Source organism: Leguminivora glycinivorella, chromosome 21 (assembly GCF_023078275.1).
Source record: "Leguminivora glycinivorella isolate SPB_JAAS2020 chromosome 21, LegGlyc_1.1, whole genome shotgun sequence".
Classification (NCBI taxonomy): Eukaryota; Metazoa; Arthropoda; class Insecta; order Lepidoptera; family Tortricidae; genus Leguminivora; species Leguminivora glycinivorella.
In genome coordinates this window covers 7,449,662-7,475,893 of record NC_062991.1, presented here as the reverse complement: position 1 = coordinate 7,475,893, position 26,232 = coordinate 7,449,662, and the positions used below count along the sequence as shown (strand labels likewise).

The following is a 26,232-nucleotide window of genomic DNA, read 5'->3' as shown; positions in this document are numbered from 1 at the left end:
ATACAACAACACAACAAACAACAATATTTAATAAAATAATTAAATACATTTGTTGTAAATTTATCTAGTACTTAGGACGAGCGAGCCTGCGCTAAAGAGCCTTTAGCGTTGTAATGTATTTTTTGTATTGGTTCTAAGAACAAAATTTTTTATAAAAAAAAACCGGCCAAGAGCGTGTCGGGCCACGCTCAGTGTAGGGTTCCGTAGTTTTCCGTATTTTTCTCAAAAACTACTGAACCTATCAAGTTCAAAACAATTTTCCTAGAAAGTCTTTATAAAGTTGTACTTTTGTGATTTTTTTCATATTTTTTATCCATATGGTTCAAAAGTTAGAGGGGGGGGGACGCACTTTTTTTTCCTTTAGGAGCGATTATTTCCGAAAATATTAATATTATCAAAAAAAGATCTTAGTAAACCCTTATTCATTTTAAAATACCTATCCAACAATATATCACACGTTGGGGTTGGAATGAAAAAAAATATCAGCCCCCACTTTACATGTAGCGGGGGTACCCTAATAAAACATTTTTTTCCATTTTTTATTTTTGCACTTTGTCGGCGTGATTGATATACATATTAGTACCAAATTTCAGCTTTCTAGTGCTAACGGTTACTGAGATTATCCGCGGACGGACGGACGGACGGACGGACGGACGGACGGACAGACAGACATGGCGAAACTATAAGGGTTCCTAGTTGACTACGGAACCCTAAAAACACTTCAGCTAGGCCGGTTGGCTAGAACGTTCACTATATTCAGAAAATCACCTAACTTTCTACACCATGTTGAATGCAGCCTTGTCAACTAATAGCAAGACGGATCATGTCGTTGCAAACGGACGGCCCCACGGGACCTTTCATAAAATACGTCAACCCTCAGTGGCACGGTTTATGTTCTCGTAACGTTTTATTTTTTTGCACAGCTGATGTAACGGTGAATTAAAGACGTAACCTACTCTAGGGAATATTAAAAAATTTTTACGGTGGATTTTGGCGTTTAAAAATAGGTCTGTTTATGGCATAGACATCACGGGAAAAGTATGTATGTACCTCATTTTTAATAACCCGCGTAGGTACTCAAGCGTAAAGAATTAGATAGGATATCTAGTTCTCTTACCTCGTACCTAATAAAAAAAACCGATCTGAGAATGCATACTGACTAAGACTTACGTGTATTGACCGGGATATAAACCGTGATTACCTTTTTTATTTTTATTGAGGACCCGATATTTCGACGCAATTGCATGCATATGAGTTTCCCGTGATCATGATGCATGCAATTGCGTCAAAATATCGGGTCCTCAATAAAAATCAAAAAGGTAGGTAATCACGGTTTATATCCCGGTCAATATAAGTCTTATGAAGCTAACCGTGAATCATTTAAAACTGTTATTCTGACTAAAAAATCGGTAAAAAGTATGTTTTTTACAAGGGGCAATAGTTGTTGTTTAACCGCACGTGCCCCTATTGATACCCGAACAAGTAAAAGATTCTAATATTGAACCGCAAGCATAGCCAACGGTTCGAAAAGTGGAATTCGAGTACGAGTAATCGCCTAACTTGCGTAAGTTAGGCGATTTTACCACCGAGTGAAACACAAAATTGTTCCCCACTACAACACGAGGAAAATACTATCTGTAAAACATCAAATTAAATCCATCAATCCACCAATTTAATAAATTATGATTCAAAGTCATCAAGTTTTTGTATGAAATTACGTTGCGTTCTTGTAGATACAATGCGCCTTTTTGTCATCCGTTTTCAGAAGCAAGAGAGCCTTTTACCAGTTAGTGTGGTGAAAAAAGTAAAAACCGCACTGAATGACTGGTAAGAGTATGTACAAGTGTAGGTACATTTACATAGTCTTGTATTTACATTAACTTTGAAATGCCCTAGATTAGAGTTGTAAATAGAAAAAAAGAACAAATGTTTTTTTTTTCAGAATTATGAAAAAGAAGCATGAAAAAAAACAAGCATTTTTTTTTCTACGTATGGTTTTTATTCAGATGAACAAATAATAGGACAATAACGGTTTTTCGTGATTTGTAACGTTTCAATAACAATTACGTACATTTTACTTCGATAAACATTCAGTATTACAAACGTTTATTGTAGAATCCCCGATGCGGCGTGGAGCGTGGAGACGCGGTGGTGTTGCCAACAGTAAATAGCGATAACTACTAATTATACATTTTGTAAATGTTAGTTTTATAAAACCAGAAATTAAAGTAAAGTTATTAAATTAAATTCGTTTAAATAGTTAACACAAAGTCTAAAAAAAAACCGTATAAAAGTATAAGGAGCCTGTTTTGCAAATTTTGAGATTTAGTACTTTAGAAAAAACATACTCGAGAAAAAAAAACTGTATTTTTTCACGGTTTCTTTTTCATATTTTTATTCAAGGCAGAATAAAAAACCGTGTTTTGCAACGCTACCCTAGATATCTTTATTAAGAATTTACAGCAAATCTTGCCTTGAACTTTCTTCCCACTCCCAAACATTTGTAACTCTAAATATATCGCTAAATGAATGGAATCTAACAATAACTCTCAATCTCTGAGTTTACTTTAGGTTTATTTTTGTAGTAACAGTTTATGCCGTAAGACTTTGGCAGACTTAGTCATATTTATAGAATTATTTGGTGGATTTCGTGCCCACGCCGCCCACGGGTGGGAAAGGAACTATTCAATCTTTGGATTGACAGGACTCGGTCAAGCTTGTAAAGGAACTTTATATGTTACGACGCGATGACTTTATTCTATGTATGGTTACACTTTTATTGTTATTTTTTTTTTAGTATGAATAGGTAGACGTTTGACCACGATCACACCTGATGGTAAGTGATGATGCGGTCTACGGTGGAGCACGCTTACCTATGAGATACCTATTTACTCTTGCTTTAAAGAGACCTGGATTGTACTCATGCGGAAACAAATGCCTAATAATATGCCTTACCAATACCACAGTATAATAAAGAGTACTATCGTACAGTATGGCCACTCCTGCTCCCCGCTGAAATCGCCGCCCACCCCCTCTCGGTTACCTGACAGTTACCGCCTGTCAAAAACGCGAACAGTCGACCTGTCATATGTCACTCATACAAGCATAGTACGCGTTCACCTACACGAGCTTAGACTGTGTGCTAGGAACGAGCCTCTTTCATATATTTGATCGCCAGTGTCCGAGGTGTGCCAATACCTTGAGGCATTCTCTACCATTGAACCACTGGGCAAAGGTGGAGTGTCAATTTATTAACTTGTAATTTTATAAAATGGGATCCTAGGGTGGCATCAGCAGCTACTGTAGTAGACTAGGCAACCAGGAAGATAAAATTTTGAAAAGAAAAGAAACAAAAAGCCATCTGATTCTATCTACACCGTGTTTTTATTGAATTCCGTTAACTTTGGCATATAGCTATTAGGTCCATTATAGGTAACAGAATGGCATAGTTAGTTTTCTTTAATTCGTATGTTTTCTAAAAAAAAACCATACACCTGCGATAGATGTTACTTTAATTGCTGATTGAGAAACGGGCTAAACTATGACATGTCAATCACATATCGAACACACAAAGCCCGTTTCCTAACAGCAATTGATGTAACATCTATCGCAGGTGATGGTCTTTTCAGGAAAAAAGTTACGAATTAAAAAAAACTAACTATGCTATTCTGTTTCCTATAATGGACTATATGCCAAAGTTAACGGAACTCAATAAAAACACGGTGTATAAACGACTGGTTAGTCTAGGCCAATGATAGGCAAATTTTTACCACTGGGGGCCAAAATTTGAGGGATTTTAGAAGGCCAGATTGACAAAAAAGATACTTCATACTACGGTCCTGGTCATATCAGACACTATTATGAAGAAGCGGTGAAGGGCGGGTCGCGGGTCGGATTTGACCCGTAGGCCGTCCTTGCCCACCCTACACGCCTAGGCCTATAGCCAAGAATACAATTGCTCCTTGACAAACGACACGCAACTGCTTCTGTTGCGCTTATAGAGAAATAATTACGATACAACGCGCAAAGAAAATGTTCTTAACTGCAAGCTACAACCAGTTTCACTTCACTGGCAGTGATATTGATGCAGCTAAGTAACAATATTTGTTATCGACCGCGAAAAATAGGCATACAATAGGGATGACGACATAAAAAAATGGCATTCTGTTTAGTCCATCAGTTAGATCGTCCAAAAATACTGAACACATATTTCTTGCTTTTTCTAATTAATGAAAAATACAAAGATATAGACCATCAAAGTTCCACAGTGGGGGCTTGTGACGTCACTTCTAAGCAAAAATTGTACCTAGGCGTGACGTCACGCGAAACTTCAACGCACTGTGCCGTCGTCATTTTTCGTTTACGAGAAAAAAGAAAAAAATACGTGTCTAATATTCTTTGATAATCTAATTGACGGACTAATTAGTTTTTTCGTCTCGCCTATTGTAACTGCCAAGAGTGTCTATGTCACTATGGTGAGCTAGGTCAAATAGGTGAAATGTCGTCTCCGTATCGCATCCGTCAAAACAAAACACCACCTAGAAACAAAATGATAAAATAGATAAGACGACGGTCCCGCGGGACAACATTCCCGATATTCCCCACTTGTCTATTTGCCCCATGCCCGGCTTCAAACATCCCCTAACTGTATTTACTCGACGCAAAGATTCTTTGTTTGCGGGCTACCTTATTACTATTAGAGACGCGCCGAATAGTGATTTTGGCCGAATATTTACCGCATTTCGTGGTATTGTGGTGAACAAACATAGACCCGACTTACTGGCTGAGATATATATGTACCTACATAATGTATTTAGAACGACACATACACATATACATACAATCACGCCTGTATCCCATAAAGGGGTAGGCAGAACACATGAAACTACTAAAGCTTCAGTGCCACTCTTGGTTTAGAACGACACGCATTTAAATCAAATTAGACGTGACAAATAACAGACGAAATCAGTTCACGACAGACAATTGAACAAACTAGACGGGCAAACGGCGTTTCGGCCGAGAGACGAGCCGATTATTTGAGTATTCGGCATAAATAAAAAAACATTACGAGTCATATTAAACATGTAAAATCGGGTAACTCACGCAAAATTGTCAAAGGTCACTCGACATGTTTCACTCCGTAACGAGGAGCATTTTCATTGAACACGCGCGATGCCGATGGTATCCCTACGCAGACTGCAGGCCGCAGCTCGCTGCGACCGTTGGCCCGGCGCGGGGGTCGGCGGCGGCAGGGGCGGTGCGAAACTACCCTCTTTTTGGGCATTAAAAATCAACCAAAATGCTCCTGTCTCACGGTAGTTTTATTATTCAAGTCACATCCTGTATTAAGAAATTAGTTCACCGACAAAGCAGAACACTTGCCAAGATTTTATTTCTGACTTACGGAATAAAATTTCACACGCGATAAAAAAAATATCAGCAAACCACTTTCCGAGAAAACATTTTAAACATTAAATCAGTGTATTGCGTTTACTTTATTCTGTAATTTTACCTTTCCGGTACATGTAAGAGATATCTCGTATTCGACCGAATAGTGGCAATACCCGACCGAATACCAAATAGGCCGAATAGTTGCCAAATATTCGTGACAGCTCTACTTCACACATGAATGAGAAACATGTTTTCTATAAACATTAAACAAAACGTTCTATTAAATATTTATTACGTTCAATCGGCTTTTCTTTCTTCCGGAAAATGTTGGTTAAGCTCGCTTTTGTGGTATTTTGTACTTATGTTGTTGAAAACAATAAAACGGGTGTTTTGATGTTTAAGATTCAATGTGTGTTATTTTATATATAAGTATACGAGTTATACGTATAAAGGTTTTATACGATTGTCGACAATAACAAAATATAACAGGGTGAATCCACGTAATGTTTATTTGAACTACAGCTGAAAATGAAAGGATCTATGCATATCGGGAAAGTGACACTTATTTAGAGATAGATAATCACTCGAACTTGCATCGTGAATAAATGGAACATGCCATAAAATCGTGACTCGTGTTACACTTACCGCGGATTGACGCAACAGAATGATAAATTACACGTTCACTGCAGGCGTAATTTGCAGCAGTAGACAAGATCCTGTAAGGGCACAGCCCGATATTCAAGGCTAATTATATTCAACAATGCACTGTGGAAGCGCTGGTGGCCTAGCGGTAAGAGCGTGCGACCAGAGGTCGCGGGTGCGAACCCCGGCTCGTATTACCAATGAGTTTTTCGGAACTTATGTGCGAAATGTCATTTGATATTTGCCAGCCGCTTTTCGGTGAAGGAAAACATCGTGAGGAAACCGGACTATTTCCAATAAGGTCTAGTTACCCTCCGGGTTGAAAGGTCAGATGCCAGTCGCTTTCGTAAAACTATTGCCTATGCCAAATCTTGGGATTAGTTGTCAAAGCGGACCCCAGGCTCCCATGAGCAAATGGCAAATGCCGGGATAACGCAAGGAGGATGATTCAACAATGCACTTGAGCCTGTAATGTCGGTCGCAGCCCGTCTTTCAAGTGCGCACAGCAGCAATAGCAGCATACTAGACCCGCATTCCGACATTCAAGATCGTAAAGCGCGCCTTTACATTCAACAGAAAACTTAAATTTACAGGGATGCTTTTTTTAATGAGACCAACGTCTGAAGCGCGACGTGATAGGTCGGTCTAAATCAACATGTGATAGGTCGGATTTCATTAATAATTATGCCCATAATTATGTTAAAGAATGACGGAGATAGCACCACACCGTCGCGCTTTATATTCCATATGCGCTTCTCGTATATATTTAAGAATGACAGAAATAGCACTACTCTAACTCGCTCTACGTTTCATATGCGCAAAAACGACAGGCATGCCACTATTCCATTGCGCTCCACATTCGGTTCTCCTGATGTAAATTTCCAAAACACAGTTCTATAAGAATCTTGGAACGCAACTTATTATGCTAGTGTACATAAACAAAAAAGATACTGTTCCTGAAATAAAACTATGGAAACGGATTAAATCGCGCATAATGAATTTACAATTCATCCCGACGTTTCGAACACTTTACAGCGTTCGTGTTCAATGGATGGTTTGGGTATTTATGGTCATGGTTCGTTAATATTTCTTGTATGTGGGTAGCTTTTGCACATTGTAATTTTTCCTCAGTCACCCGTTGACCACGAACGCTGTAAAGCGTTGGAAACGTCGGAATGAATCGTAATTTCATTATAAGCGATTTAATCCGTTTCCATAGTTTTATTTCATGAGTAACTATCGCGGTAACCGAAGACAATATTAGATACTGTTCCTGACTAATTTGGTAAAAACACAGATACACTTATTCTCACTGTAGAGTCTGGTGCAACCCGACATTCAAGGCCGCAAAGCGCGCTTTTACATTCAACAGAGCACTTGAATTTACAGGGTCGGGTGCAACCCGACATTAAACGCGAAAAGCGTGCATCAATGAAGCCGAATGGCAACGCGAAAGCGATACGCCGCTGGCGTGCATCAATGATCGTGAGCGATTGTGCCTCGGAGCACCCTGAGCAGCTTCAACCACGGCGGCTGTAGCCCAGCCAGGGTTGCAAATAGAAAAAAAAACAAATGTTTTTTTTTTCAGAATTATGGAAAAAAACCGAGCACCATTGTTATTTTTTTTCTAAATATGTTTTTTTTCTTCAGACGAACAAATAAATTGACAATAACGGTTTTGATAAACATTCAGTATACAAACGTTTATTAGGGAATCCCCGATGCGGCGTGGAGCGTGGAGAGGCGGTGGTGTTGCCAACAGTAAATAGTGATAACTACCAACTACAGATTTCGTAAATGTCACTTTTATAAGACCAGAAATTAAAGTTATTTGATGAAATTCGTTTAATAGTTAACATTAAGTCTAAAAAACCGTATAACGGCTCAGCCACGACATTGGTCTAAGCGCGACAGCGGTGAGCGGCGGCCATACATTAGAGCGAGACACAGCGATGGGACTTTTCATTCGCACGTATGGCTTTGCCGCGCAAATGTTTTGAGTTAACCGCTTTGCAAATTTTGAGATTTCGTACAAACATACTCCAAAAAAAAACTGTTTTTTTTCATGTTTTTTTTTTCAAGCCAGAAAAAATACCGTTTTTTGCAACCCAGCCTATCCTTATTTATTTTACTTCACTAAAGAGATAAATTAAAAAAAAATTGCCAACGTACCTGCAGCCTTGCTGACGGGCACGGTGACCGGCGCCGCGGCCGTAGTCGCCGTGTTAGGTGGGTACACCGGGTCGCAGCACTCGCGCTCCGGGAACTCGCTCCCCCCCACCCCCACCACTAGCAGCAACACCCACATCGCCCTCATCGTCTTTTCCCCCTTCGCCCGAACATCGCGCGTCTTCATCGGTTCACATTACACTACTACTGATATGTAATAATTGACATTAACACGGTGTATAGTTTTATAAATCTCCTGTGAAGGGAAAAGGTTACACGTGTGATAAAAGAAATAAATGAAAATCATTCGTAATTATTCATTCACGCCTACGCTCATTTAGGGATTGGGTCGAACTGGTACTTTTTCACCCACGCATCCAAACCAGAAGTTTTATTCTTTTTTTTTCTAAATATTTGTCAAATGTAGGTTGGCTTCCATCAGGGCATATAATTCACGCAAGATTATGAGGCTGCGACAGACCTGACCTGTCCTTATGTCATTAATTAAATTTTAATTTGAAAAAGTCGTGGCGTGTGACATTGCCGAGGTGAAATATTGTCGTGCCAATAATGTGATTGCCTTGAAGATTCATTGGGCGGCGAAAAGTTGAGATGTGCCATCAAGCAATAAGTATTATTGTTTGCAATCTAGCGGAACGGAGAGTTTTCTCCGCTACGTTTCTAACCATTGCCTACAGTTGGTTCCTCTCATTTCTACTAATCTCCGTCTCGTTTCAAAGACAATTTTTAACACACACATCCAACCAAACACACATACCAAGACCAAACGGATAACAACACAAATAGAAAATATAAGTTTATGTACGCAGAAACAGTCCGAAATTTGCTCATTCGCTCGATTCCCATAACTTTAGGGTACCTAGCCAACGTCACAATCACTTACGCTTCGTACACGTATAGTAGCTAGCTCCCTCTATCACTCTTTTGTACGAGACAGAGCCAGACTGCGTTTCGATACTTTCGATTGTCACGTAGGGTCAATGATTGTCATTTCGGCTTGGTCGGCAGGGTTACGCCACACTCACGGTATAATAAAGAGTACTATCGTACAGTTTGGGCACTTCCTGCTTCCCCCTGAAAGTGCCGCCCACCCGCTCTCGGTTACCTCAAAGTTACCGCCTGTCAAGAACGAGGCCAGTCGACCTGTTTTATTTCATACAAGCATGGTACGGGTCCGATTACACGAGCTTAGACTGTGTGCGTAGGAACGCTCTTCTTCCATATATTTTATCGCCATTATTGTCCGAAGTGTGCCACACTGTTCCCTAAATTAATATAGGCAGTCCTCTTTCAACACAAAAGAGAAAAAAAAGGAATAATAAAACCAGGTTAAAAAGGTCATCCATCCTCCTTTCACCGTCGATTGGCCACGAAACTAAAAATGAGCCCGGCTCAACTCGGGCCTGTCAAATCCGAATGACTAATAGCAATTACGGACTTCCCATAAAACCTGAACCTTTCTAACTTTGCCGGCTTTGCCCTTTTTCCGATCATCGGTCTCAGGGTTGACTTGTGCCAGCATAAACAAATGAAGATTTCATTTAAGAGTCTAATGGACTAAGAGCCCGGAGTTGCCAGACCTTCCTCATTTTCTCAAGGTAGAAACTTTAGGATAATGTAGAGTTCGTATCGACGTTTAAGATCTGCATATTACCTAGTTCGGCCCGTCAGCAATTTTTTTGCTATAAAGGTTTAAAAAAAACACTACCTTTCCTTAAATTATCAAGGCTGATTTTTATATTATGTGTTAGAAAATATTGTTAGAAATTGATCAATAGAATCATCATTTTCTGACCATTTGCGCCGGTCGTAGCTTGAGAATAATTTCTCAAGCTACGGTAAAAGAGACTTTCAAGCGTCTGGTAAAAGTTGTAAACCTTACAAATTGTAAACCTTATTATAATTACATAATTTAGAGCAGTTGTGTACACATTTTAGTATTAATTTTCTACTATTTCTATTACCTATTTGAAACGAGAGTACTATTTAATTTTTTATTGACTGGCGCGTTACTTTTTCACGGATTATACAAATAGTTTTATTTAGATTGAAGTCAGTTATCAAATTATTGGTCTAGTCTTAGTTTTAGAACTTTTCTTATATAACAAAATGATAACTTTTTGGAGTTATAACTCGTAGTAAAATATTAACCGAGTGAAAGGGCCGATACGTCGTGCGTTCCACTCCCCTTCAAGAGGGCATTAAACAAATTGAATCTCTAATACGCTATTTAACTTTTTGGGAAGTATGCATATTACTTTTGTTCTAAACTTCGCCTATTTATGCGAAATTTCATTAAAATGAGGCACAATAATGGAGTTTTTACGTCTCTTTTTGTTGTTACTGAATCTCTTTGGATGTGATAATTTTGTTTTGCTTCGGAAATCAGTTGGAGTTTTATTTTTTCGGTTTGTAAGCAAATTTGTTGGGATGTTGGGCGGTTTATTGTTAGTAAATTATTCCACTATTGTGTATTCGCCGTATACCATTCAATAAATACCTAGGTAGGTCTAGGTAGGTAAAATGAATAATAAAACGGAAAATGCAAGCTACTTTCATATGTAAATAAGTGTTGACGAAAAACATAGGTACCTACCTAAGTTTTGTCAAGGTCTGAAAAGCTGGCTTAGTCGATATTAAAAGGCTTATAAGCGCATCCCAACGTACCATATAGGTACAAGATATATTATTTGAGTTCTAAAAGTCCTCACCTTTCTTCCCGTGGGTGTCAATTTGGATTTCTGTCAACCCCTTTTTGCCAAGTGTGGTACTGACACTTAGTAGTTCATGTGTCCTTCCTCCCTCCTTTATGGGATACAGGCGTGATTTATATGTATGTATGTATGTACAAATAATATTCAATATTAGATAATCCTTACATAACATTCATGACATGACAATCACAAAGCAGTAGCGCTCAATGCCACAGAATAATCAATATCAATTGCCAATCAAACGTTCCCAATAAAGACCACTTTTTCTTGCGCCCTCCGTTAACCTGACTAAGTAGTACTTGTAACTTTTAACGCACCACTTCAAGCGAGTATAACCTTAAATTGTTGATTCGATTCAGTTTCCTTAGCTAATAGATTATGTTCCTTAGACACCGCTTTAGAGATACGAAAGTTACACTACAGGCAAGCGGAATCAACTTTGAAACGTTTTTAATTGAGATGACGACTACATTAAAATAATGGCATTCAGTTTAGTCCGTCAGTTAGATCGTCTAAAGATACTGAAGACATATTTTTCGCTTTATCTAATAAATGAAAAAATACAAAGATACAGGGAATCAAAGTTCCGGAGTGGGGGCTTTTGATGTCACTGCTAGGTAAAAATTGTACCTAGGCGTGACGTCACGCAAAACTTCAACGTCGTCATTTTTCGTTTACGAGAAAAAAGGAAAAAATATGTTTCCAAAAATTTTTAGTGTGCTCGCCTATTGTGAGTACGAAAAGGTACATAAGACGCCATTTTGTGAGTACACGCTGAGCGAAATCATTTAAACAACTCTTAGTCCCAAACCTCTACGATTACAAAACGCTTTGCTACGTCTTTAATGTATTAACGAACAGGCAGAAGTAAATAATAGCCTATGGCTCTCAGCACCCGACTTTGTGACTTCAGAAGAGCATAATATTAAATATACGCGTAGAACAAAAAAGCGCACGTATTCGTAGCGCTTTCGTTCTACGCGCTTATTTGACACGCTTATATACGGCTCGGTCGCTTACATTGGTCTAAGCGATGGGACTTTTCATGCAATGGTTCGGATTAATCCCTACCGCTTCTTTCCGCCATCGCCCTACGCGACAACATTTACATAACCATTATTTAGATGGCTGGCAGTCCTCAACTGTGCGTTTCTCCAGAAACTTCCTGCCTCGCACAGCTAAACTGTGGAATGAATTGTCGCCAGCGGTATATCTGGACCAATACGACCTTCAAACCTTCAAGAAAAGAGCGTACATCCATCTTAAAGGCCGGCAACGCACCTCCATCACTTCTGGTGTTTCGGATGTCCGTGGGCGGTAGTGATTGCGTACCATCAGGCGACCTGTATGCTCGTTTGCCTCCTATGCCTTAGAAACCTATGGCTTAGACCAGTGTCATAGCCAGGCCGTTACGTCTTCTGTGACGTCATGACGTTTGCTGATTTAGCAAACAGCTGTATCTAGAGTGTGTAATGAATGCCAACGCTATTTGGAGGCGTAAACGAGTAAGGCGATCTGTAAATATATGTTTACAGCCCGCTGGGGATTTATGGCGATGCTTTAATGGCGGAAAAGAGGTTCAATCGACTTCCCTTCCTGTTACCTGACGATTCTATTTTATTACATTTAAAATGTAGAATAATACATTTAAACTAAATATAAATTAGACTTTAATTTATACCGTGTCCAATAAGTTTGAATACAGCACAAATAGCCAATAAAACAAAATGAACAAATAGTTACTACATTATTATTATATTTTATGAATGGCACTCTTATTTACTACATTCACAACAAATGTTTTGGAATAACTCCAGCATTAACTTGTTTACCAGCCTCAAACGCTTCTCAAACGGATCACACGCGGCACGCACCGTTTTCTTCACATTTCATCCCAAATACTCTCGATAACCTTTTTGAAATGATCTAGGTTTATGATTTTATAAAAATTTAGTCTTCAAAGCATGTATGACCATACAAAATAGTCTAGTCTAAACCTGGAGACCTGGGTGGCCACTCATGTTTCGGATAAAAAACTGCTAAATTAGTCTGAAACTACGCTAGAATACCATTTGCCGAATGTGCTGGAGGTGCGTCTTGTTGGGACACATGATACTCATTCCCAAGCATCCTTTTTAACTTTAAGGCATTTTTTTCTCCAAAACCTTGGTTTTAAAGAAAAAAACGTTGATTTTAACGCTTTTATCTGTAAGTACTGAAGGTAGTTTACCTCGCTTACATACTGCATCCCACACCTGGGCCGATGGTGAGCTCTGGAACCTTTTTCTAGTTGCCCGGAACGTTATCTATCCTCGGTACCCATAATAGTTTATTTTGGACACGTGGCGTCTGTTTTATCACATACAGATTCTCCTTATAAAAAATAACTCGTCACCTGCGTGCCGAGCAAGTATTTTGTTGGCACTTTACCTCTTTGTTTTTCTTAGACACTTCGGAAATTTAATGTACTTTGTGCTTGTATTTTATTAAGAGGAATATACTCTTTAGTTTAAATAAGAACTTGATGGCCTGTGATCCCTATATCTTTAGAACTGAGGTAAAATTTGAGTATTTGGACTTATTGGACACGGTGTAGTTTTTAAAAATCCAAATAATTGTCATTGTGATAATAAATTCTGCAATTCATTATTTATAACAATAGGCTAATGATGTGATTTAGTTTTATTAAAAATTTTTGTTAAAAAAAAAAGTTTTATTTTGGATATAGTTAGTATGCAAAAAAACATGTTTGGTAGGTATTACGTAAATTTATATTTAAATAGAAACTAAGAAATAATTTACAATTCAATTGGGATGAAATAGTGTAAGAATGTCCTATAATATTTATTTATTATTTATTTATTAAGTTAGCAGCGTGGCTTAAATGAGGCCCTTTAGGTATTGTCCCAAGGATGCTGGCGACATTTCCTCATTGTATCCCAAATATACATTACATCAACTAAAGTATACGTTTCAAATAATTATTTGGTAATAAAGTTTCCCACCACCCACTGCTCGAAATTTCCCACTACCCTCACTTTCGTCTGCCCTTTATAAATAACGTCGATCACTGAAGTATTGGCCTCAGTGTCTTGAGATTCACTGTTTTCTTGCCAAGTTCTGTAATTAATGAAGATCTTCGGACAGGGCCACAGAACAGCGATGACAGAAGGTTCACTGTTTAAACTTCATACACATAATTATGTGCGCAACTTTAGTACCTATTTTATACAAATTGTCACTACCAGTGAGTTCCTGTAATTGGTTTCCCGTATCTACTGTCTTATATACTTGTCATAGCTGTGGATCTCCAAATAAATATAAATATAAATAAATAGATATTTTAAAATTAAAGGAAAAATGGAAAAATTCTCGAAGACCTGCGACCAATGGCTTTGCTCGACCAACTTAGGAACAGAGGGCTAAAAATAAGTTCATACAGATTTTTTTGATTCAAACAAACAAACAAATCTTCTAAGAAACACCATTTCATGATTTTATAAATTAGAATAACCTACATGTAATTTGGTCATTTTGAAGAGCTTATTTTGTATTTAGAGTGGAATTTAGAAGAAAAAACCTTTTAGACCAAAAATGTGAACTTATAGGTATGTTTTTTAAGTGGGCAACGATAATCTCATTCGTTTTGTTATACTCGTATCACCGATTTTAATATGAATTGAATTTTGAATTGAAGACTTTTAAATATATACAAAACGGCGAACTCTAACTAATTACGGCGCAAAACAGTTTTTCAAATCTGACAAAATGAAAATGAGATGAAAATAATAATTCCTTATATACAAAAGGACCTCTGTGTCTTTTTATTCTGTACTAGAATTTGTGAAGACATCAAAACTTCGCTAGTGGGCAGCCTACAAAGATAAAACGGAGCAGACAGGACAGCTGACTTGACTAATCGACTAAACGAGGCTCAATGTCTGAGTAATAGTCCTTTCATTTCGATTTAATTAATAAATTGAACAAGTTTTATTCTGTTCGTTGACTTGAAGTTAATTTATTTGATTCGGTTTTATTTTGCGTTGATTGAAAAGTTATAATATCAATTTTGATAGATGTTTGGGTTTGTTATATTATGAGTTTTATAAAAATTGTTCCTAACCAATCCATTGTTTTATGGAGACATTAAACGATTACTCTTACTAATACATTATTTGTATGTAAATATCAAGTTAAAAATAAATACAAAAATTTTGGCCCTGCCCCGCTGCTAACGGGTAGCCTAGGGTAGGTTAGGTTTTTTATAATATTTATATATTTATATTTTTGTATTATCCCGCGGGGTAATGAGGCCAGCCTACTGGCCTTACCCAAGGAGGACTTACATACATAGGGTTTTTTTTTATATAAGTTATAAGATTTGATGTAAGTGTTTTTTTTTGTTATTTGTTTTACGTTATTCAATGAAATACAAAATTAGGTATCTCCTATTAAAACAAAAGGTTTTGGGCCCACATGTGTGTAATATAATATATCAATATTGAGTTATTCTTTGACGCACAAGGAAAATATACAACCGCAAGTTTACGGCCCCTAACTAAGACAGATCTGACTTGTCTGTCCGAAATAGTTCACGTATCGGCCAAGTGTTTATACACTACATACATACATACTTGTAGTGTGCATTCGGGAGGACCACAAGTTCGAGTACAGTAAACGGCGATAAAGAATGCAAAGGAATTGGAAAATGATAATTAACGTCATATAAGCAAGAAAGAGACAACGCTCTACGAAGACGAAAAACCGATGTGCAATCATTATCACCAACCAGCTAACTACTGAGCGTCAAATTGTATTGTAATAAAACTTTTTCACACTAATAGAGCTGTATCGTATCACTATGACATCTTGATAGCATTATTCATATAGTACCGTTAAACACTATTAAAATATCTACTTAGTCACCGCCCAATTATAAAAAAGCAACACGAAAAAGCTTACAAAAAGAGCCAAGCTCACCGCATGTGGCTATTTTCACGCCATAGGGCTAATATGGACGAAGGTCGGGGAAGGTCGCGGCTGATCTAAAATTATACCTATTACGTACTGTACTGTGTAATGTTAGTCATATGGTTATGTAATGAATTGGCAAACATAAGTATATGATCTTGACCTTGGACGTTGACCGATTATGTTAGAGGTGAAATTATACTGGGCAATGTTGGTTGATATTTATAAAGGAAAATATTATTTTACCCCGTGTAGTGACGGGTTAAGAATTTCACCACCCCCTTTCTTCCCGTGGGTGTCCTTGAAGTCGACTGTAGGATATGGGCTAAATTGTGGCGTAGGCGAGAGGCTGGCAACCTGTCACTGTCACAATTTGGATTTCTTTCAACTCCTTTCTGCCAAGAGTGGCACTGAAACTTAGAAATTCATGTGCTCTGCCTACCCCTTTATGGGATACAGGCGTGATTATATGTTATATATGTATGTAAAGTATTATTTTAAGAATTTGTCCTAAAAAAGTACGCGTGTATCATCAACCTGAATAAAACTTTTTTTTAATACCTGCCTAAGTTTTACTCCGGTTGTTTTTTTTTTTTAAATATAATGTTAGACAATACCTAAGTAATACTTACAGTTTAGTTAAATCCCTTATTATATATGTATATTTTTACAGTTTTTTTTTTATTCGGAAGTGAATTTGTGTTAGCTTCTTATCCTCAAATTGATGTAATTTACCATGAACGCCTCCAGTAATATAAAAAAAGAACCATGAGTATTGCAAGGGTTTATAAAAAGGGGTTACAGAATTTTTTTCGTCTGAACATTTTCCACCATTCCACGCGAGGATCAACCTAAATATGTACATACATACATACATACAATCACGCCTGTATCCCATAAAGGGGTAGGCAGAACACATGAAACTACTAAAGCTTTAGTGCCACTCTTGGCAAATTAGGGGTTGAAAGAAAACGAAACTGATCGGCTTGGTAAATATGTATTAGCTAAAAAGTAAATCCAAAATTATCTTTTCACCACACGAACTGGTAAATGCTCTCTTTGCTATTCGAAAATAGATGACAAAATTGCATTTTACCCACAAGAGTGCAAAGTAATTTCATACAAATTTTAACTTGATGTCCAAAGCTAACTGTTGGAATTTACGTATTAATACCTATTACCTAATGATGATTTTTAATGATAAATGTTAAATAAATTGATGAATTTGATTTAGTTTGATGTTTTATAGTTAATATTTTGCAAGGTGAAAATTTTTGTGTAACCTTGAAACCCTCGCAACGCTCAAGATTCCGCTCAAGAATCTTTCGCTTACTCAGGTATCAATTTTTGCACTTGCGGTTAAACAACAACTTTGCCCCCTTATAAAACAAATAACTATTGTTACATACTTATCCATCAAATATGGAAAAGACATATTTATTGTTTTTTATATCCCTGATTGAATAACTAATCTAAAGTAATCTAACCACGAAATGCAAGTTTGGTTAAATTTCACCCGGCATGAAATCAATATGGCGGAACGTATACAGACGTCAATTGTCTGTACAATGACCTGCAGAGGGTTGAACCGGTATTTATAGGAACGGGTTTATGTAGCAGTGATAGGGTTATACCTATTTTATGTGGAATCAATGATAAGTGATAAGTTTTGTTTGTCTGTCATAGTTTTATGTTCGTTCGTAGGAGAATATAGACTTTAAATAATATAACAATATTTGGAAGACCAAGTTTATATTAAACTAAAATATATACGTTTTTTAGAAGTAAGATCAGACTAGACCAATTTTTCAATCCAATATACGAATTTGAACGAAATCTTTAGAACCGTTTCCGATGCCTCCGAAATGTATAAAATAATGGGTCGTTTAAAAGGATAAGATTTATATTAATACCCCCTCATTTATAAACGTTTACTAAAATTATGAAGCCGATAAAGCGGATAAAGTTCGTTTGTCCCTTTCTATCACACCAATACGTCGGAAAGGGACAAACGAACTTTATCGGCTTGATAACTTTAGTGAACGTTTATGAATGAGGGGTTAATCTTTTTATTTATTTTCTTTTCATCCAATATATTTCATAGCATGTATGTTATGTGGTGTGACAAGACTGGATACACTGAGAGAAAATACAACCAGTTTTCATGTTCGTTCAACAAGTTTTTTGTTTAAAATAGCGCCTACGTGCTCTTTGGTTCAAACAACAAGCTACTTGTCATTTGAATCGGCAATATATTTGAATCAACAAGTCGATTTTATAAAAACAACCTGACACATATTGTTTTAAACATACGTTTGGCTGATTCAAACGGATAAACCGCAACAAGTCGAACTTGTTAAATTCACAATGCAAATTTCTCTCAGTGTAGGGTTCAGAATGAGTATGTAAGAGGAAGCCTGAGAGTAGCGCCAGTGACAGAGAAGTTGGCAGGAAGAAGATTAGCATGGTATGGGCATGTAATGCGGAGGGATGAATGCAATGTTATAAAACGAGTGGTAAATATGAAGGTGGATGGCGACAACGGTAGTGGAAGGCCTAAGAAAAGATGGATGGAATGTGTGAACAATGATATGAGAGTGAAAGGTATATAGTATGGAAATGACGGCTGATAGAGAGGAATGGAGGAAGATGATCTTCTGCGCCGACCCCAAATAACGGGAAAAGGGCAAGGGAATGATGATGATATTTCACATCATGTATTACTGAGAATATTACCTTTTCTGAGAGGCTGAGGTCATCGTGTATCGATCAGTTCTATAAAAAGATAAGACCAGTGGAGAAATCAATGTGCCTATAGGTCGTTGTACAATATTAATCAAAATGGCGCTTACTGGCTTTTAATGCACTATAAACAAACATATATTTAAATCAACAAAACATTGGACTAGTAACAAGAAAGTGCTTTTAATTTTGTATGTGCTACCGGATCAGGTTGTAACCAAGTTTCCATACCGATGGAGGGTATAAAATATCAGTCCATTTTCGACGATCGATCGTCAATCGATTGACCGGTATGGTAACACCGTTACGATCGGCCGTCAACATACTTTTACCTAATACCTATATTATATAAAAAAATAAACCATAACAACAATTAAAACAATTAAAGGTCAAGGTCCAAATTTCCCTTATTCGAGCAGTTTCAATAAAAGTGAGAGGCACCCGGACACTTATCAGGGCCTTCGAATGTGAGGACGGAGCAGGGATCCTGTACTAAACAAGGATTCCGAATAAACGGCAACTACACCTGCAAGAACTAGGAAATCTTCAAAATATACGTTTTTCGAATTGACAGAGGCAAAAAAAAAAAAAAAACAATTATTGATTTCCAATTATATTCCACATGATAGTTTACTTATAAAAGCGGGTTTATCGCAAAACACAGTACGCAAACAGCACTTAGAGTTGATTTTATTCGCACGAATCGATTTGCGAGCACCGCGTGGCTATTTCATGTTTTATTTAAGGCCACGATCACGTTAACCATGTTTCATTGATTTTTACGGACTTTTGAGGTTTTTTTTATACTACGTTGGTGGCAAACAAGTATACAGCAAGCATAGTAAATATACTCGTAAAATGATAATCATACATCGGTAACTCGTGGCATTTAGGTCGCACTTGAGAGATTAGTGATTTGACATGATTTTTTAGAAAAAACAAAAAAATAATAAATTAATCATGAATTACAAGAAAAAGGTATTATTCAGAGTCATAAAACTCATCAAACAAAATATTTTTTTTTTCAGTACAGATGGTGCTTTTTTGAGAAGTAGTTAATTTCTTGTCAGGTCGAAACTTCGGAGGCTCATCTGTACTGAAAAACGTCGTTCAATACTCGTGTCGATTTAAAACACTCCCTTCGGTCGTGTTTTAATTTATTACCACTCGTTTCGAACTTCCTCTTTTTCGCACTTGTATCGAAATGTACTATTACATGGCAGACCATTATTCCCTATGAAATGAAATTTATAGTGTATTAAATCACAATTCGTAATTTTTATTTCATAAATAAATAAATAAAATAAATAAAATAACTTTATTTAGCATTGTGTAGTACATATATGCTTACAGTTAATAGTAAACTTATAAATATCGTGATTTAACGGTTACATAAGTTATAATTATAACTTTATGGTAACTGGAATGAAACTTTGAGTAAGCGGCATCTGATCCCCGTACTAGTAAAAACTGTATCACGGTGGAACAGGATTCCCCTTGTCATTGTTTACATTATTCTTTAACTAATGTTAATTAATGTTATAGAAATACAAAGTACACTGATTTTACTGTTAAATTTGTGGGTAAATTAAAGTTAAATACAAAATAATAACAACTTAAAAGTAACGAAAGGCTCACGACGAGGCAGAAGGACGCATGTCACTAAGGAATAGTGATAACATACGACCCTCTGTCGCGGCGCGGCACGGCGGTGCAACTAACTAGTAAACAAGTAGTATATGCAAAGCTAGCCGATTAAACACGTTTAAAGATTAATTATAGTATTAACTTAATAATTATGATAAATTGCTATTGACTCATTCGATTAGTTAATTAAGAATATGTATGTAAGTTTGTTTCTTTCATAGTTTGTCTGTTTGTTTTATATATTCATGTGTGAGTGTGTGTGTGTGTGTGTGTGTAGACAGGCATGGTTGTTTGATTATTTCTGTGTGTGTGTGTGTGTGCGTGTGTGTGTGTGTGTGTGTGTGTGTGTGTGTGTGTGTGTGTGTGTGTGTGTGTGTGTGTGTGTGTGTGTGTGTGTGTGTGTGTGTGTGTGTGTGTGTGTGTGTGGTGTGTGTGTGTGTGTGTGTGTGTGTGTGTGTGTGTGTGTGTGTGTGTGTGTGTGTGTGTGTGTGTGTGTGTGTGTGTGTGTGTGTGTCTGGCCATTTTCACTTAGTAATTAGTTGCTCCGTGTTTTCATAATTCAGCGATTTCATGTATTTTTCCAACACTAATTTACATGAATGTGTTGTAAGTGGCCGTAAATTTATGGTTTTGTTTATTTTGTTGTAAATAGTTGGACCCAAAATAGTTATGAATCTCTTAGCAAACTTAGTTTTAGATTTAGGAATAGTATATACAATGTCATTTCTTCTACGTGATGATGAGTAGTCTGGTTGATTTTTGTGTTGTTTCAGAAGCAAGTTTTTGATAAACAATTGCCTTACCGTTAGAACACAGATGTCCTTGTATAGAGATGTAGTCGAGTAAAGGAACTTTTTAAATAACATTACTTTTAATACCGCCCTTTGTGATCTCTCTAGTTTAAGCATAGTCGTTTTTGCTGCACCTCCCCAGATATTGATGCAATAGCATATGACGGATTGACACAGAGCATAATAGATTGAGATTAATAGTCTCTTGTCACACACATGTCTTAATGTTTTGAAAATATAGATCATTTTTCGTACTCTGTTAGTAAGTCCGCTAATATGTTCTTGCCAGCGAAGGTTTTTATCTACCTGCAGACCTAGATACCTTATTGAAGTAGTTTCGGCAATGACATGGCAGCTACAGCTTGTATTACTATCACAGTTTTCGTGGGCCTTAATGGATATTACATCCTTTGCAGGCCGATGTTTGTCAATTATACTGAAATTTATGAGCTTAGTTTTAGTTAAGTTCAGTGTGAGTAAGTTTTCATTTAGCCAATTTGTAACCAAATTGAAACCCATTTGAGCAATATTATTAACTTCTGGCCAGGAATCTCCGTGGAACAATATTGCAGTGTCATCAGCAAAGGATATTATTTGTGCGTTAGTGAGTGTAAGCCTACAGAGATCGTCTATATACACGAGAAATAGGGTAGGCCCTAAGACGCTGCCCTGAGGCACACCATAGCTAATAGGTTCATCTGTACTATATCGATCTCCCACTCTTACTGCCTGAGTCCGATCGGTCAAGTAGTCTTGGAAAAGCTTTAGTGGTAAGCCGCGTATACCTTTATTTTCTAGCTTTTTGATTAGTAGTGGGACAGAGACAGTATCGAAGGCCTTTTTTAGGTCTAGAAATATGCCCGTTGCCTTTTTATTGTTGTCAAGCTTGTCTACAAGAAACGATGTTAGTTGTTGTACTGCATCAGCAGTGGACTTACGCTCTCTAAAGCCATGCTGGTTCGCACTTAATAGATCATTATTTTCAAGGTAGTTTTTTAATCTTTTGTTAATGATTTTTTCCAAAATTTTTGCCAGTGTGGGCAATAGAGAGATGGGCCTGTAGTTTTCGATGCTGTCTCTGTCTCCAGACTTGAAAATAGGCACAATTATTGACTTTTTCAAGGCCTTTGGAAAGTTACCTGTCTCCAAGCAAAGGTTACATATAATTTTTATGGGAAGGGCAAGACTATTAAGTGACATTTTGAGAAAGTAGGAAGATATTCCATCCCATCCAGAAGAGTGAGTATTTTTTAGTGATAAGATTGTAGCCTTTACTTCTAGCTCGTCAGTTGGTAGTAGTATCATTGAATTTAACGGCGTAGGACACACAGGTAATGTTTTGATACGATTAGGCTCAGACAGTCGAGTCCCAGTTATAATATTAGTTGCTAATTCTTTGCCAATGTTGGTAAAATAACTATTAGCATAATTTAATGATTGTTGTGGCGAAGATTTTAAAGCTAAAAGGTGCATATCATTACTGTCAGGCCCATTGAAATTACAAATATTCTTAATAATAGCCCACTGCTTTTTTACATTTCTACTGTGTTCTTTAATTGAGGATCTCTGGTACGCTCGTTTTAGGTTTTGTAGCAAACGATTACACGTATTTCTGTACCTTTTATAAGTAATTCTATTTATACAATTGTCTGGATCCTTTTTAAGACGTTGGTGGAGTTTATCTCTATTTCTTAAACAGCGGATAACGCCTGGTGTTATCCACGGTTTAACATTGCGTTTCCGGTGAGAAATCTTGATTAATTTTGTATGTTTCAGTAGTGTTGTATTAATAAGGTGTAGAAACATATTAGTAACAACATTAACGTCGGTACCGCTTAGCATTTCAGCCCAATTAACTAGCTCCAATTCTGCTATTGCTGAGGCGTAGTCAACTTGTTTGTGTGTTTTTGGTGTATCCGATTTATCTATGTGTGCTTTTGAAAGTGATATCATAACAGGCGAGTGATCAGTAGTTGAGGATTCGCAGACTATTGTAGTGCTTTTTAATTTGGTTTTAACCATACAATGATCCAAGCAGTTGCAACCTCTGGTGGGAAGTTTATGAGAAGGTAAGAGTCCGTGTGACGCGAGCATATCCAGATAGTCGGGTGATCTATTGTCTTGTGTATTCTCAATTACATTTATGTTAATGTCGCCTATAACAATGATATTTTGGTATTGGTTTAGTGTTTGCAATAAAGAATCAAGAGACTTAGTAAAGTTATCAGTTTGTCTAAAGGACGGAGGCCTATAAATAGAAATAATAGCAAATTTTTTACCTATTGTTGTCACAAGGCAATTTGCATCCTGGATTGTGTCTGGTTCGGTTGTTTTAGACAACATGTCAGTCCTCACATAAACTACCACGCCGTCATTTTGATTGAATAAACGTTTAGTAGAAAAAGCTTTATACTCAGGTAAGGATGGTAAACAAGTGTCATCGCTCAGCCAACATTCAGTTAAAATGAGTGCATCAAAATAAATGTCTAATCGTGTTAGTAGAACCTGAAGATTATCAAAATTATGATTTATGCTTCTTATATTCAGAGTCATGATTTTTAGCTGATTTAAGGAATTAATGAAAACATTTTTGCAACGCTCTGGTTGATCCACTGCCACCGATTTACCGATATTGATACTCTGATCAATATCAGACGATAACAAAATTAAGTCTGTCGTGTTTACGTTTATATAGAGTGACTACGTAATCTTTGGTCGGTGGAGTGAATAGAGTGCTGCTTAGGAACATATTACAAGTTAAATGGCGTGCATGAGTATGTGTGTGTGTTGTGTGTGTGTGTGTTTTGTGGAAAGTGTTGATGAAAGAGTCAATAGAATACAAAATAAACTTACAAGGTAACATATTATATAGTCATTGGGACAGAGTAGATGCCTTAAGTTCTTCGATCTGCTGCTCCGATTTGATCAAGACTGGTGGGGATGCATCCGTTTGTTTGACAAACACGTTTCCTCGCCGGGTCCAGCAGTGTTTAAAGTTATGATTTTTACGAAGATCACGTGCAAGGTAATGAAGCTTTCGGGCTCGCGTAGTTAGGGATTCCGATACAAAAACTAGCTGCTTTTCTCCTTCTATATTTAGATTCAAAGTATTAAATTTGTCATCTTGATGCAATTTATTGTATTCTTTTACTGCTTGAAGCAAGGTAGTGCCTTGCTGCACTGTCTGAAATTCAGCGATTATTTGTTTTTGACGTGTAGTCTTTAACCGCCTAACATTCTTGAGGTTATTCGGAGAGAAAGGAATTCCCAATGAGTTGTGCATAACAGCTATTAAATCACTCAGATTTTCATTTCCTTCTTCCGGAATGTTCCTTATTTCTATGTTTGTGGCGTTTTGTGCTCTGTGTAGGGCTTCAACTTGTTCTTCAAGGTTGTTTATTTTTATCATTGCATTATCATGTTCAGTAGACATTTTCTCATACTTTTCGTTCAGTTAATAAATGTTATTTTACCTCTACTTTGGAACAATGGCTTAAGTAATTATCGTTTGACATTTAATGTTAAGCTGTAAAGTAAGTTTTTATTGCCCACCTGATGTAAGGAGGTTTAACAACCCTGTTTTATTATATTTAATCAAAGTTGATGTCATCACCTCAAGCAACGTGATTCGAACTTTAAGATACGTCATTAATTAATTCTAAATACGATATAGATCGGATATGTTAATGTATTCAGTAATATTTTTATTTTTAAAGAAACGTTGTGTTTGTTTTATATAGATATATATATAATAAACTACCTGACAACATTAGAAATACTGAAAATGATAATACCTACTGTTTTAATAAATTATTTAGTTAATTAGTTTTAGTGGCTGACTATAAATATACTCCTAATATTATAATTAAGAATTACTTAATTAAGTTTTAATTTTGGTCGATTGTAAAAACTAAAAGTTATAATTAAAGTATTTTTTTTTTTTTTTTTTTTTTGACATCTGATTGTATAAATTATTTAATAAATGCCTGTTATTTTAATATTTACTGTACCAAATTTAATAATAATTATGCTCATTCTAATGTTAAATTTTCAATTTTATAAATAAACTAATATGAACATTAACAAACATCTTAGTTGATCCAATCGCACCGGTTTAATTAACAAATTTTGACTTAATCCTCATTTTTAAATAAATCTGACTATGTACTTGTAACAACCCTATTTTTTAATTTTAATCAAACGTTACATCACCTTAACAAAGGTAAAATTGACTTAAACAGTACAAATTATACAACATAATAACTACGGCGTAGCGCTACGATTTTCGTAGCACTTGCTACGCTCGTAGACCCCAGGGAGCGCTGTTTGCCGCTTAGTATTTGAGGATTACAATCTGTGTTTGTTTAATAACAAACATTACATGCTTTGGAGTGAGTTACAGAACAGTGGACTTTTTATCGTTATTTTTATAAGCTTTTTTTGGTTGATTATTAACGTTTTGATAACAAACATTTATTTTTTATGAAGTAATTTTATTGTCACTTTTTAGCATTGCGATACAGCGAGGAAATGCCGCCAGTATCCTTCGTACAATGCCTCAAGGGCCTATTTTAGACATTAGCTAGCTGTTAAGTTTAGTCTTAGTTTCTTATATAATTATGTATAATTATGTCTTAGTTTCTTATATGAATCAGCCCGTAAGTTGTCTCATTACTGCCGTCAATACCTTAAAATTCTTCAAAATACAATGTATATGTTATCCTAACATCTGGTACAAGAACTATTTCAGCAGTTACCTACCTCCCCAGAGTCCATCATTATCATAAACGATGAAGTTTAATTTATTACGTCAATAAATTTATGTATTTAAACCGTTCAGCGGCGCGGCCGGGAAGCATTTTTCCGGCCGCCCCGCGGGAAACACTCGTTTTCCGGACGCGGAGTCACCACAACGCTTTACATTATTTAAGAGACATTATTTTTTTACTGATGAATGAATACTTTTGTAATTTAACTAGCGACGCGCCCCGGCTTTGCACAGTTACCAATTTATGTAAAACCTAACAAATTATGCACTTAAATAAATCTTTCTTAAAAATCATACTTATTGGTGAAAATCGCATAACAATCTGTTCAGTAGTTATTGAGCTTATTGCAAACAACAGGCACATGCAGAGAGCGAA

General features: G+C 36.6%; 1 protein-coding gene across 1 annotated transcript in view; it reads right to left on the bottom strand.

The window, feature by feature from the left end:
• LOC125237420 overlaps positions 1-8,275 on the bottom strand; it is a 411,697-nt gene extending 403,422 nt beyond the window's left edge. The window contains exon 1 of the mRNA XM_048144480.1: positions 8,206-8,275. The gene's annotated coding sequence lies outside the window, so the exon portion shown is untranslated. The remainder of the gene's footprint in view (positions 1-8,205) is intronic.
• Between the last annotated feature and the right edge of the window lie 17,957 nt (positions 8,276-26,232).